This window comes from Molossus molossus, unplaced genomic scaffold (genome assembly GCF_014108415.1).
Source record: "Molossus molossus isolate mMolMol1 unplaced genomic scaffold, mMolMol1.p scaffold_m16_p_7, whole genome shotgun sequence".
Lineage (NCBI taxonomy): Eukaryota > Metazoa > Chordata > Mammalia > Chiroptera > Molossidae > Molossus > Molossus molossus.
In genome coordinates, this window is record NW_023425401.1 from 90,978,045 (window position 1) to 90,993,488 (window position 15,444).

At 43.6% G+C, this 15,444-nt stretch overlaps 1 pseudogene; it reads left to right on the forward strand.

Annotated features, from left to right (window-relative positions):
- Nucleotides 1-10,342: 10,342 nt before the first annotated feature.
- On the forward strand, nucleotides 10,343-11,840 carry LOC118619690 (annotated as a pseudogene).
- Nucleotides 11,841-15,444: the final 3,604 nt, after the last annotated feature.

The following is a 15,444-nucleotide window of genomic DNA, read 5'->3' on the forward strand; positions in this document are numbered from 1 at the left end:
TTGCCCCAACTCCTACCCCTGTTGTCAGAAAGACAAGGAAAGTAGTAAATTTACAGGAGATGGGATATAAAATTGAATTGTTTTCAGTGAAGAAAACATTCCATTTCCCCCCAACTCTTCTAAACATGTTATTTGGAGTCTTTCCCTGATGGTCCTAACTTTTAACTACAGTAGCACAGTATAAAGAAAAATGGTTCTTTTTTTTTTAATCTGATTAAACTTTCTGTAATTTTGCAAATTTAAACCTGTCAAGGAAAGGGGAAAGACAACTACATCTATTGATTCACCGTGGGACAAACTATGTTACTGTGAGAAAACATAACCACAGTCATTTATTTCTAATGGAATTTCAATGGACTCTTAACTGAGAAGAGAATGTTTCCTGGGACTTATTATATAGGTCTCACTGGAGCCCTAAAGAAAAATACAATTACTATGGGGGACATCTATAATACTGTCAAGAATAAAAATACATATCTTTTAAAAAATAAAATTACTTCCCTTTGATGGTAAATATTTGTTTGATGATGAGTCAAGAATATTACAAACAGTGTAGTGAAGGTGGGGGGGGGCAGAATAGGGAGTCAATGGGGGAAAAAGGAGGGATATCTGCAATACTTTCAACAATAAAGATAAATGTATTATTTTTTTAATCCTCACCAAAGACATTTTTCTGTTTATCATCAGATAGAGTGGGAGGAAGGGGGAGGGAAGGGGAGAGAGAGAGAGAAACATAGACTGGTTGCCTTCCACACGACAGGACCAGGGCCAGGGACAAACCAGCACAACCGAGGTACGTGCCCTTGACCGAAATCGAACCGGCAACTCATTGGTCCGAGGGCTGGTGCTCTAACCGCTAAGCCAAACCGGCCAGGCCAGGGCAAGATAAATTTTTTTTTAAGAGTATTACAAGCAAAGCAAGAGAGGATGATCAGCTCCTTCATTGTTACCATCACTGTTAGGATCCAGAGGCCCCTAGTGATCCCACCAGAACTCACTGAGGAAATTGTTTAAGACAAATACTTTGAAGTTTTCTTATTTGTTTGTTTGTTTTTTAGGGGGGCAGGGAAATAAGGGGAAAAGTGCCATGATATACTGTAAAAGTCTCAACTCTTTGTCAGGAGATCTGAATTCTGGTTCTGGTTCTGACTCTAACCAACAGAGTGACCTTGGGCTAGTCACTTTCCCTCTCCAGACCATACTTTTCTCATCTATCAAATAAGAAGGTTAAACTAGAGGATTGCCAAGGGCCATCCCAAAAGTAACAAAGAGTGATGAGAGTGTCTTTCTGAAGAATTCAGACAACAGTAATATAACTGTTCCAAGCAAGTGTCTTATGATATGTGCTTTCTATGAAGCAGAATAGCTCCGCTGGCACAGGATGGGGCTTGGAAGGTTTTCTCTTAGCCTCCTAGAGGCCCTGGTCATCTCTCTGCTACAAATATAAATTAACCTCAGCATGGCCAGTTTGAAACTAGCCATGAAGTTTCTGGCAGGTAGCTGCACCAATGGATCCCAAATCTGAATCCTCCATAGGCAAGCCCATGCCACCCATCTGGCATTGGCCCCAAACTGTTAGACCTCTAGAAACAGCTTCGTGTTTTCTCTTCAGTCAAATGAGAAAACAGGATGCCATAAAAAATTATTAGACAAATCTACCTTTTAGGTGCTTTTTATTTGCAAAGAGGAAGTCTTGTTTTAGTTATAAATACTCCCATTCCAAGTATCAGTATCCATGCATTCAGTCAATAAATATTTATTGAGTGCCTACTTTGCACCAAGCATTCTAGGTGCAGAAAATATAAAAGTGAAAAAGAATGACAGGTTCTCTGCTCTGATAGAGCGCACACTCTAATGGGTCCAGGGAGAGATAATAAACAAGCAAAAATAAAACAGAAACAGGGCGATGATGGGATGGAAATTGGGTGGTCTACACTGAATGGAGAACTAGCTGTGCAAGAGATCACGGAGAAGAGCAGTCTGGGCAGAGCGAACAGCCGGGGCAAAGTCCTCAAAACTTGGGATGGAAAGAAAGCTAGTGTGGTTAGAACGCTGTGGTGGAGGAAGTGAGTGGTGTAAGACAAAGACAGAAAAGTGAACAGGAACCAGCCCACGTACATCGTTGGATTTTAGGCAAATTACAGAAGGGATCTTATTGGAGAGTTTTAAGCATAGTAGTAATATGATCTATTGTCCATTTTTAAAATACTCCTGTTCAGCCTGTGTGGCTCAGCAGTTGAACATCGACCCATGCACCAAGAGGTCGCTGGTTCAATTCCCGGTCAGGACACAAGCCCAGGTTGTGAGCCCAATCCCAGTGGGTGGCATGCAGGAGGCGGCCAATCGATGTTCTCTCTCATCCATGTTTCAATCTCTCTCTCCCTCTCACTTCCTCTCTCTCTAATATCAATAAAGGAAAAAAATATATATTACTCCTTCTGCTGTGTGAAGAATGAATTCTAGGTGGAGCAAGTGTAGAAGGGAGAACTATTAGAAAGTTATTACAATAATACAAACAAAGGTAAAGGTGGCTTCAACTGGGAAGTCTAGTGAAGACGGAGCAAAGCGAGCAGATTCACAGTATGTCTTGGAAGGTTTGTGACTGGAGCAAATAGGGATGAGTCAAGGGAAGGATACTTAAGGGAAAGAGAGGAACAAGTGGAACTTCTAGATGTTGGAATTAAGCAACTCAACAGGGGGAGAAGCAAGTGTAGTGGGGTGGGAGGAATTAAGCATTCTGTTATGGCAACATTAAGTTTGAATTGCCCTATTAAATGTCCATGTGGCAAGATCAAGTAGTCAGTTGGACACATGAATGTGGAGCTTCAGGTAAAGGTCAAGCCTGCAGATGAGATTTGTGAGTCATTGGAACAGGGTAAATGACAGTCACAGTTAATAATTCTGATCATGGCACTTCATCCCGGAGATAAATGGAACAGAAGCCCTCCAATCCAATTCATCTGCTCTTTCAGAGCTGTTGGTCTCAACTGAATCTAGGGATTTGGGTAATTTGTCTTGGACCCAGATGCCACAATCCAACAGCACCTACCTTTGTGCCCACACCCCACATCTGTCACATCTGACCCCCAGGTTTTTCCTGAGAACCTTCTTACTATGGCAGACCTGCCCAGCTCCCACATCTGTGCAACTGGAAAATGTGAGTAAATTAATGCCCAAGTAGGGGGAGTTTTTGAATGGTACAAGGTGAAAGCTGATAGATAAATTCTTCTCCCTTCCACCTCCATATAGACAGCTCTGAAAAAAAAAAAAATCAAAACCTGTCAGAACATGATCTCACAAGACTGAGAAATCAGTCATTCTTAAACTCAAGAGGTGTCCCGTTGAATAATGCATGTTCATATTTCTTCACTCTGCTCTCCTGCCTCATTCCCCACTTCCCTCACCCTTCTCCCTGGATTGCATTCAAAAGGCAGAAGTCCAAGCAGAGGTGCGAGCTACTCTGCCACCTTACCACTCAGCAGGTCTGAGGGTGCTAGAAGTATCTGATGAATAAGAATTCTGTGTGGAATCTCTGGGAAAGCCTCAATAGGAGGATTAGAACAAACCACTAGGGTTATGGAGCAAAGTCACACCTTCTATGGCCAAGAACTATTTTCCATTTGAAAACAGCTCTCGGTGTACCACTGAGATGTATTGAAATTGATTGATCTTGGGATACCAGCTGACTATGCAAATGACTATGAGACTTGCCCATCAAATTGGATGTGATTAGATTAGACTCACTGAATCATGAGTTCAGACAAGTGCAGCAATCCACTATATGATGGAAACAGTATTTTCAGCATTGGGCTTGAGCAAGTCCAGAGATATGAGTAAATTACATGAACACTTAAGTAGTCCAGATTCACCTCCCTCTATTGCATTAATACCTCTTCCTCATCTCACTCCCATAGCCTCATAAAAGATCCCTTAATACCAATTAACAGGAAGAAAGAACTCAGGCCTGATTCACGAATGGGTCAATAACAATATATTAATTTAAAAACAAAACAAAATTAGAAAATAAAAGACTGCAGCTACATTACTCAGGAGTGAGCATGAAAGACAACGATGAAGAGTCTCCCTATAGGCAGAGTTTAGAATAGCATACTTGGTCATCTGCTTCATATGGAGTGGTCTGAAGTACAGATACATAGATTTCTGGGTAGTGGCAAGAAATCTCAAAGGAACAAGATTAGAATATTGGGAATAAGGAAGTCTGGGGAAAAGATGTGTGGAGAATCTATGGAAGTAGACACTAAGTGTTTAAATCTTTGTGTTTCATGTCAATGCCCCTCCCAGTTAAGGCTCTCTCCAACAAGATGGACAGGATGATTTGTTATATGGACATGAGCCAGCCTTTCTTTCTTGGCTACCACAGTGCTTGTGCAATAGATCCAGGCTATATCCATAGCCTCCACCCGTAGATGGCCTAAGTAGCATAAATTACCCCTCATTGAGATTTATGTAGCTATTACCACTGCTGAAAGCCCAACCTTCCAACAGCAGAGACTGATACTGAGATATTGACATGGCACTATTCAAGGAATTACGCTTATATCTCTCCTTCCACCCTAAATAGAACAGTTCTTTCCAGGTTTGACATCTGCTTTGGATAAGGTTTTCCTTTCCTCTACACAATGCCTCGGATAGCACCACCATCTAAGGTTTACAATGCCCATTCTATTGACATTGTATTATATAAAGATTGCCTTGGTCCAAGGGACCTATTTTACAGCAGAGGAAATATAATAATGGACACATGGCCAGACTCCACACCGTATATGCCTCATCATCCTGAAACATTCAGGCTCATAGACAGTGCAGTGGCCTTTTAGGACTCATTTACGGTGCCGGAATTATTGCACTTTATTCCAATATGTGGTATAGGCATTGAACCAATAGGAAGTACATGGTTCTGTGTCTCCAGTTGCTAGAATACCCAAGACCAAGAAGCAGTGAGTGGAAGAAGGATGAACCCTTCTCACCATCACTCCTAGGGTCTCACTCACAGAATGTGTGCTTCCAATTCCTTCAGCCTTAGGCTCAGTTGGTTAGGAGTCCCGATCCTGGGTGAGGATACTCTACCAAGGAGCACAGCAAGAGTTCTTATAACCTTGAAACTTCAAACCCTACTTGGTCACTTTAATCTCCTCATTCCAGTAGATGAACAGGCAAATACACAAGTTTATTTCTAGTTACTATGAAAAGCTAGAATTGATGCTACACAGTGGGGTCAGGAAGAATTATGTCTAAAACTCAGGGCGTTCACTGGGGTATCTCTTGGTGCTTCCATGCTCAGCATTAACAATATATAGACAATTGAGCAACCAGTACCTGACCAAGTCAAGACAACTGAGGATTCAGATCTCTCAAGGATGAAGGCTTTCATCACAAAAATGAAGGCCACATATTATGGTGTGGGAGGCAGACATAGGGGGAAGGCAGAGCTGATTAGAGAGATGCAAGGGAAGAACTGTGTCCACACTTCATACGTGCCAGTCCAGATCTTCTTGGTCTCACCTGTCCCCAGGGCCTCTGGCCAGTGGTACCAGGCGTAGCTACAACTACAGCGACCTCCTCCATGTGGCCTCTGACCCACTTCAAGCTGAGAGAACCTAGTAGAACCTTGCCCCATGCCCATGCTGCACACATCTACCCTCTGCCCCAAAGTGTCCCTACTGGCACCAAGACATGATACACACATATCCACTGAGTGCCCATCAGGGCCAGCTGTGTAATTTGCAGGGCCCAGTACAAATGAAAATGTGAGGTTGTTCAAAAAGCAGGAAAAAATCTTTTTTTCTTTCTCCCGAGGTCTCTTTTTTTACCTGATGGTCTGTTTCTTTTACCTGCCATTTAATGCTGCGCTTCCTAGGGCACAAAGATACTCACTGGGTGCGAGCAGACCCTCCCAGGTGTCCCAGGTCCCATGCCTCAGTACACACAGCACGTGTTCCTGATCCAGTTCTCTCCTTGCCCAAATCTAGGTCCCCACAGGGGGCAAAGGGCAGCAGTAGGATGGGGAAGCAAGCTGCTAGACACTCACCCCCACCCCGGGGAGGCAAGGAAAAGAAGAGACCGTTTGCCAGCAGAAGTTCCAAGCCCTCCAAGTACTACATGCTTCATTGCTCTCAGATTTCACTGACAAAACACAAATTCAGATATAAAATTATTAAGAATTGCAAGGCAGTGACTACAGAACATTAAATCTGAAGAGCTGGGCCACCTTCTGACCTCACACCCAGCATGCCTGCATGGGTCACATGCCCAAGAAGTACCCCCTAGCGCCCAAGCACGCCTAACTGGGAGTGTAGGGGAATCAAGCTCCTGGCAGCAAACTTAACCAGTGAGAGATGGGAGATAACAAGTAAATTCTTCTCCCTCCTCACCCCAGACACACTGTCCTGAAAAGCAGTCATTGATATGTCTCTCTGAAAATGGTTCTGTAAGATCAAAAAATCAGTCCCACTTGATTCCAAGAGCAGGCAGTTCCATTGGGCATTTTCATGTTAGCTCTCCCTCCTTCTGGCCTCGCTGCCCTTTTATTCATCCCGCTTAGACTGCATTCCCGATGAAAGTACTACACTTACACCAGCTCCACAGGCTCTGCACTTTGGGTAACCCAGGCCAAGACTATCAGTTAACTGAAAAGGCAAGGAAGCAGAGAAAATACTTTAAATGTTTTATTTTGATTGAAACATTTTATTTTAATTTAGGATGTTTAAGCAAGCATTCGTTTGCCAATTTTCCAAAGGTTTTGTTTTGTTTGTAAAGACTGGATTCACTGCTTGAATTTCTATCTTGTCTCTATTGACTATAGAGTCATAACACATCATTTACAATTTATAGACTTGATTTGTTTAAAGTAAAACAATAATTTAGAAACCCTTTTAAAGCAACTGGAGTTCATAATTCCTCTAAATTTTTATAGATTTTTTTTTCTGATCTTTAACAGTTGCCCCACTAAAACTTAATTTGCTGGCATTATTTTAGTGAGTATCTACAGTAAGTAGCTCCAAAGCACTCAGCTTCATCATAACAATTCTTTTTTCAACTACTTTTTCATAGCTTTAGGTAACACTTAATTAAATGACAATCACAAGTACACTACATATCAGCAGGCTGACACATAAACAGTTTACGCCATTACAATTACAAAGACATTCGCAAGCATAACACATACTCCACAAACAGGTTTGAGGACAACAATTGATTGCTGGTAACATTCAGCTCCCTGGTAGAAACAGAAGACTCGTGCCCTTACTTAGATTGGCGGTTCTCAAAGTGAGCGTCCCACACCCGCAGCATCAGTGGCCCCGGGAAGCTGGTTAGACATGCACATTGTCAGGCTCTACTCCACACCTGCTGAAACAGAAATTCCGGGAGTGCAGCCCAGAAATCTGCACGTGATTCTGATGCACACACAATTTTGAGAACCATTGTCCTAGAGAATAGTTTAGTAGCCAGAGCATTCAGGTGATGGGCAACGACCCAAGAAATGGAGTGTTGTAAATTTAACGTTAGTTCATTGGAGGTCAGTTAAAAGAGCTCCTGTGTTTTACTTAGGACTAGGTTTGAATTCCAAACAAAAACTTAAAACAATAGTAGTTTATGTGAATATAGGTAACACTACTGAACTATACACTTAAAAATGGCTAAAATGGTAAATGTATGTAATTTTTTCCGCAATTAAAAATAAATTCATCCAGCCCTGGCCAGTTTGGCTCAGCGGTTAGAGCGTCAACCTGCAGACCAGAGCGTCCCAGGTTCAGTTCCCGCTAAGGGTGCGTGCCTCGGTTGCGATTTGTCCCCAGCCCCGGCTGGAGTTATGTGGGTGGCAACCACTCGATGTGCCTCTCTCACATCAATGTTTCTCTCTCTCTCTTCCTCCCTCTCTCCCTCCGCTCTATCTGAACATAAAGCAGAAATGTCCTCGGGTAAGGATTAAAACAAATAATAATTTTTAAAAAATTCATCTGGCTAGTGTGGTTCAGTGGTTAGAATGTTGGCCCACACACAGAAGGGTCTCAGGTTTGATTCCCAGTCAAGGGCATGTACCTGGGTCTTGGGTTTGATCTCTGGCCCTGGTCACAGCTCATGCAGGAAGCAACTAATCGATGTCTCTCTCTCACAATGATGTCTCTCTCTCTCTCTCTCTCTCTCTCTCCCCCCCCTCCCTCCCTCTCTTCTACACTCTCTAAAAAAAATCAATGGAAAAATATTCTTGGGTGAGGATTAATAAAAAATAAATAAATAAAATAAAAAGTAAAGTAATTAATTTAATTAGTTAAAAATTGGAACGCCAGTGGCTTAAACAAATTAGAAATGTATTTTCTTTCATCCAAAAGAAATCCAGAAATAGACCATCATGACTTACATGGCACTACACTAAGTGACCAAGGACCCAAGTGCCTTCAGGCAGGCTCACTCTCCACCATTCCTAGAATGGGTCACTTCTCCTCATGGTCCAATAGGGGCTGCTAGAGCTTCAGCCACTGCATCTATATCCCAGGTAGCAGAAGGGAGCAAAGGAAAAAATAGGGGTACTCCATTTCTTGAAAAGAGCCTTTATAGAAATCCCACACACTTTCTTTTAATATCTTACTGTCTAATAGTCACATGGTTTTGCATAGCTGCAAGGGAATTTGGCAAATGTCTTTTATTTGATGCATAATATTTCTTACCTAAATAATGAGATGCCATTACTAAGGGGGAAGAGGAGAATAAGTATTTGGAAACAATTAGCAGACTCCATCACATATGATAACTATAAAATTAGCCCTGCCATTACCCAACTCTCAATGATGAGATCTGTGTAAAAAAAATTCTAGATGTTGCTACAGTAAAAATACACATGGATTCAGCTTTCTTTTGATAAATAAGAATGCACATTTTTCATGAGATTTTAAATGGAAAAGGGAGAAGGAAAATACCCTTCACTGAGGCCTAATACATGCCAACCACTGTGCCTTTGCATCTGCCATCTCACTGGTGGTCCGTCACCAGGGATGGGAAGTCTAACTTACTTTCTATAATAGGCAGGATAAGCTAGATTTGATGCAGTTAAAAAGAAAACTCACTGGTCACTTGTTGGGAGGGATTGGGGAAGTCAAGGAATCAATCACACAGAGTTTCTATATGTGATTGATTGAGGTCAACCTAAGGGACATGATCTTGCCTAACTTCTAGCAGGTGACCAAGTGCCTGGGAGAACTGGACATCAGTGACTAACGATCCAGGGTTAGAAAGAAGCTCCTTGCAGCCAAAGCAGTGTCTCACTACCCTTTTGTCTAGCAACTGGCCCATGTCCGCATACATTCAAGTAGCTGATAAATGTTTAAGTTGAATTTGATAAATGGAAATTTTGAAATTTCTCCACTCTCTCATGTGAATCTCAATCATCTTTCTAGAACCACTCCTCTCCTGAAGGAATTAGCTTCTACAGCATTCATCCCTAGAATTCATCCAGGTCGTGAAAAAATAAGAACTTACTGAAAATTAGTTTCTGCCCAACTCCATCCACACTGCCGGCTGCCAGAGGAAGGACAGTGTGGGCACCAGCCCTCTAGCAGAGGAAACACTTATTTTGGCTTTTTGCTGCAGTACCATTTGATGTGTCACAATTCACAAAGCAGTAATAACAAATGTTGTTGTGGGAATTACATTTTTACGATGGTTAGGTTATATAGCAAGCTAATCACTTTTACTCTTATGAAGAATAAAGTGCACCACACTGCTGTGTTGCTATTAGGGATTGTCAGCTAAGTAATTTAAGCTGCGCTGTTTATGTAAATTCTTAATTACTTCTGGGACTTGTACAGTAAGATAGTGTTAATGATCTTTTCTGTTATGTCTCTTCTGTCATACGAGGACTGTTGTGAGCTTCCTCCTTCTAATTGCATAAATTTCTCTGTTAAGAAAAAATGAGTAACTAAATAATGATGAGTCAAAACCCACCTAAGTGAGACATGAGTGCCAGAGCTGAGCCTGGGGCTGCTTAGGGGACATTTTAATCATTACTGAATGTCTCAGAAACAAACCGGGGATTACTATACTGGGGGATATCGCCAGTATTATCCATTCAGGAATCTGTACCGGTACATTCTTGAGCCTCTAGTGTCTGGACTTTAATATCATTAGCAATATGATGCTAAAATTAGAAAACTTTATACCACATTTGAAAATAAATGTTATTGTATGGCTTCTCATCCCACTTCTGGATTCCCCAGCCCACTTCTGGGTCCATAAACATTTTAAGTTTGTTTTTTGTAGGGTTTTTTTTTTAAGGCCCCTGGGCTGCTTGAACGGCCCCTGCTTCTTGCCGTCCTCCCTGAACAACATGAGGTTCAGCACCCGCTCCGGCTTCTCCACAAACTACTGGACCCTGGGCTCCGTGCAATCGCCCAGCTACTGGGCCCCGCCGGCCAGCAGCACAGCCAGCGTCTGTGCAGGTGCCGGGCACTTGGGCTCCCGGATCTCTGTCTCACTCCACCAGTGTGCAGGGTGGCTGGGGGTCTGGGGACCAGGCTGCGGGGATAGCTTGGCATCTGGGGAGCATAGGGTGCATCCATAGTGAGAAGAAGACTATGCAATGCCTAAATGACCGCTTGGCCTCCTACCTGGAGAGGGTGAGAAGCCTGGAGGCCGATTAAATGGAGAGTGGAGATCAAAATGCAGGAACACCCGAAGAGGAAGGGACCTCAGGTCAGAGAGTGGGGCATTATTTCAAGAATCAAGGACCTGAAGGTTCAGATCTTTGCAAATTCTGTGGACAGTGCCCGTATTGTCCTACAGATTGACAATGCCCTTCTTGCTGCTGTGACTTCAGAGTCAAGTATGAGACGGAGCTAGCCATGCTCCAGTCTGTGGAGAGTGACATCAGTGGGCTCCGAAAGGTCATTGATGACACTAATATCACTTGGCTGCAGCTGGAGACAAAGATTGAGGCTCTCAAGGAGGAATTTCTCTTCATGAAGAAGAACCATGAGGAGGAAGTAAATGGTCTATAAAACCAGATTGCCAACTCTGGGCTGGCCATAGAGTTGGATGCCCGCAAATCTCAGGACCTCAGCAAGACCATGCGGACATCCAGTACGATGAGCAGGCTTGGAAGAACTGATAAGAGTGAGAAAAGTACTGGTTCCAGCAGATTTTTTTTTTTTCACTTTTATCTTCAGATAGAGCAGGAGGGATTAGGGAGGAAGAGAGAGAGAGACATCGATGTGAGACACATCGAGTGGTTGCCACCCACACGACTCCAACCGGGGCCGGGGACAATCTGCAACTGAGGTATATGCCCTTAGCGGAAACCGAACCTGGGACTCTCTGGTCTGCAGGCCGACGTTCTAACTGCTGAGCCAAACCAGCCAGGGTGGTCCCAGCAGATTGAGGAGAGCACCACAGTGGTTCCCTCGCAGACCACTGAGATCAGAGCTGCTGAAATGACACTTGTGGAGCTGAGACGAGAAGTATAGTCCAGTCCTTGGAGATCCATCTGGACTAATGAGAAATCGAAGGCCAGCTTGGAGAACAGCCTGAGGGAGGTGGAGATGCGCTATGCCATGCAGATGGAACAGCTCAACGAGATCCTGCTGCACCTGGGGTCAGAGCCAGCCCAGACCTGGGCAGAGGGGCAGCACCAGACCCAGGAGTATGAGGCCCTGCTGAACATCAAGGCCCACCTCCGCCTTCTGGAAGAAGGGGAGGACTTCAATCTTGGTGGTGCCCTGGACAGCAGCCACTCCATACAATCCACCCAAAAGACTACCACCACCCACAAGACGGTGGACAGCAAAGTAGTGTCTGAGGTCAACGACACCAAAGTTCTGAGGTGTTAAAGGCAGAAGAGTAGAGCGCCCCTTGAGAGGGCAAGAGGCCAATAAAAAGTTCAGAGATAATTGATCATTAAAAAATAAAAAAGGCCCTGGACCATTGTTGACTTTGATCTTTCTTATGATTTTATGGAGGTGTTTGCTGGCTTGCACTCTGACCCAGGGCAGTTAATGTGAGCAGGGAGGGGGTGGGAATGGAAGCACGGGGGCCTCAAGGCTCAGGACTCAGGATGTGGGTCAGACAGGAGGCTCTAGATTCATCAGCCTGCTGGAGCATACCAAGAGCTAGGCCCGGAGGGTGTCATTCCTGAGGGGAAGGGCAGACCCAGCTGCAGGGTGGAGGACAGAGACAAGAAAAGACTACTTCACAGGGGTCAGCCTGGCCTGGCGGCAGTAGTTCCAGAGGCAGCTTGTCTGGCCAGGCTGTCCGTCTGCCTTTAGCAGTCTGTCAGGAGAAGTGTGCTAGCCCGTTGCGCACACAGTCAGAGGCCCAGGATTCCAAGGCCTGACTGACCAGGTTGCCTGCTGTATGCACCCTCAGCCCCTGCTCATTCTCAGACTAAACTCTCAAGTTTGGCACAAAGGCTGGCTGCACTTTAAGATCCTGACCTTTGGCTCTGCCCTAGAAGCAAAATTACCTCAACTCCCTTCACGGATCAGTCCTTCCCTAAAAGCCTTCTGGACATAGCCTGGCGTTACACAGGCTCACTCATTGTCTCTCATTGTCCTTGAAGGCCTCACTCACCTTAGGACCAAAATGTGCACTTCTGCTCCACCTTCATTTTCCTAGCCACTCGCCAGGACTTTAAAAGTCTATCTTTTACAGACAGGTAAATGGAACTTTCCCAGGCTGCCCTGAGGATACAGGTGGTGTCAAGAACTACCCTTCAAAGGAGGCATATTCGATGACACTCCGTTTAAAATGGTACAGCCGGACCAGAGATGAATACTCTGATTGGGGTGAGGACACTATATTTGGGAGGGAGGAAGGATTTAATGACATTTTAATTTTAGAATAATTTTAGATTTATAGACAAATTTCAAAAACAATACAGAGAGTTCCTGTATATGCCAAACCCAGTTTTCCCTGTGATGAGCATCTTACATTAGTATGGCACATTTGTCACAATTAATGAACCAATATTGATACACTATTATTTACTAAAGTCCATATTTTATTTATATTTTCTTCATTTTTACCTAATGTTCTTTTTCTGCTCCAGGACTCCATCCTGGATACTATATTACATTTAGTGATCATGTTTCTTTCTGATTCTGGCTGAGACAGTTGGGACACTGTCTTTAACGATGGCTCTGCCATCTCAGACTCAACCTCCACGCATGTCTGCGCTACCCAGGAATTCACGAATGTGGGGAGGAAAGTCAGAGGGGAAGACGTGGAACCTGGTCCAATCTGCACTGTTGGCCAAGTTCTATTAGAACAAGTGAAATCACTCTTACAGTGGTGTGAGAAGTGGTATCTTCTCCTGTAATGAAAAAAGTGCCTTGGTTCGTACAGCACTAGAAGAGGAACAGGAAACAGCTCAAGAATAAAGCCACGTGGCTGTGAAGGAGACATCAGAATGCGTGTTGGTGCAGAACTCCTCTATCAATGGAATAGGAGGGAAGGTGAAGAGCCCAAGGGCCCAGAGTAAGGCCAACCACCAGAGCAGGGACAGACACCGCCAGTTCACACCCCCATGGAGAGTGGGGGCACAGGTACCTTTCGGCATTCTGCCCCAAGATTCTTCATTCTCCAAGCAGACAGGTAAACTGCATGATGGGCTGCAGGGATGTATCCGGTTCACTCTCCTGTGCCATCGAAGCCAGGGACTCACAAGGACATTAGTTTCCCAGAACCAGAGATGCCTCTCAAGTGGGGACTCCCTCAGGAGTCAGGGAGTGTAAATTCTATTCCATTCTTTATTTGCATCAGTACATTCTCCACTTTATCTCCATAGGGATGACAACCACCACCTCTCTCCTTGTCTGGGACCAGATCAGCCTCATGTAGTGAACACTGCTGACTGTAGTAGGGAAGTGGGAGAGGAAGGAGACCTAACATCTGGGAAAGAAAGGGGTAATCAGTCCAGCCGGTGTGGCTCAGTGGTTGAGCATCGACTCATGCACCGAGAGGTCACCAGGTTCAATTCCTGGTCAGGGCACATGCCTAGGTTGTGGGCCAAATCCCCAGGACCATGCAGGAGATGGCCAATCAATGTTTCTATTTCTCTCTACCTCTTCCTTCCTCTCTCTAAAATCAATAAAGGAAAACAAATTTTTTAAAGAAAGGAGTAATTACTCTGAGGCCTAGAGGTGAAACTGGCAGGGGTTGAGGGGTAAAAAAAAACTAATAGGAGGTACTTTTCCAAACTCTTCTTCATGTCCTCTGATTATTCATCACCCATTTTTGCCTCCTTGATCCTCCTAGTATTTTTAGTAACATTATTAAGATATTATTCACATACAAAATAATTCACCCATTTAAAGTGTAAAACGCAATGGTTTTTAGGGTTTTTGGTATATTCACAAAGCTGTTAAACCATCGCCACTGATTTCAGAACATTTTCATCACTCCCAAAATAAATCTTGTACTCATTAGCAGTCACTCCCATTCTTATCTCTCTGCTCCCCAGCCCCTAGCAACTATTCATCTGCTTTCTGTCTATATAGATTTACTTGTTTTAAACATTTCATATAAATGCAATCATACAAATGTTGCCTTTTGTGTCTGTTTTTTTTTTTTTTTTCACTTAGCACGATGTTTTCTGGGTTTTTCTGTGTTGTAGCATGTATCAATACTCTTATGGTTGAATAATGTTCCACTGCACAAATATACTTCCTTTTATTTATCTATTTATCAGTTGATGAACATTTGGCTCTTATTAAAAAAGCAATTATGAATATTAGTATACAAATTTTTGTATGAAAGTATGTTTTCAATTTTCTTGTACATCTAGCTAGGAGATTACTGGGTCATATGGTAACTCTATGTTTACCTTTTTGAGGAGTTGCCAAACTATGGCTGCACCAATTTTTTCACATGAGCAAGAAATAAACTTCTCTGCTGCTTCAACTGATGTTCTTTTGGGTTTTGATGTAAGTACAACTAAGTATAATTATAACTGATACACTTGGCCATTAAGTCTTTAGTGTTTGCCCTGGCCGGTTTGGCTCAGCGGTTGGAATGTCGGCCTGCGGTACAGAGAGACCCGGGTTCGGTTCCCGCTAAGAGCACGTACCTCAGTTGCAGTTTGTCCCCGGCCCTGGTTGGTCGTGCAGGTGGCAGCCACTCGATGTGTCCCTTCACATCGATGTTTCTCTCTCTCTCTCTTCCTCTCTCTCCCTCCCGCTCTATCTGAACAAAAAAATGGAAAAATGTCCTGGGGTGAGGATAAAAAAAAAAGTCTTTAGTGTTTTATAAATAGGTACATATGCTTTAATAGCCAAGTGTTTCTCATCTGCCCAATAAGACTGGAAGCAAATTGAGAATGGGGATCATGTTCTTTTTTTTCTGCATCTATCACAGAGCCAGGTATGTGCCATGCCCCAGACAGAATTACTCTCAATACTTCTGGATGTGTGAATGGATGTGGGGCTCACACTACGT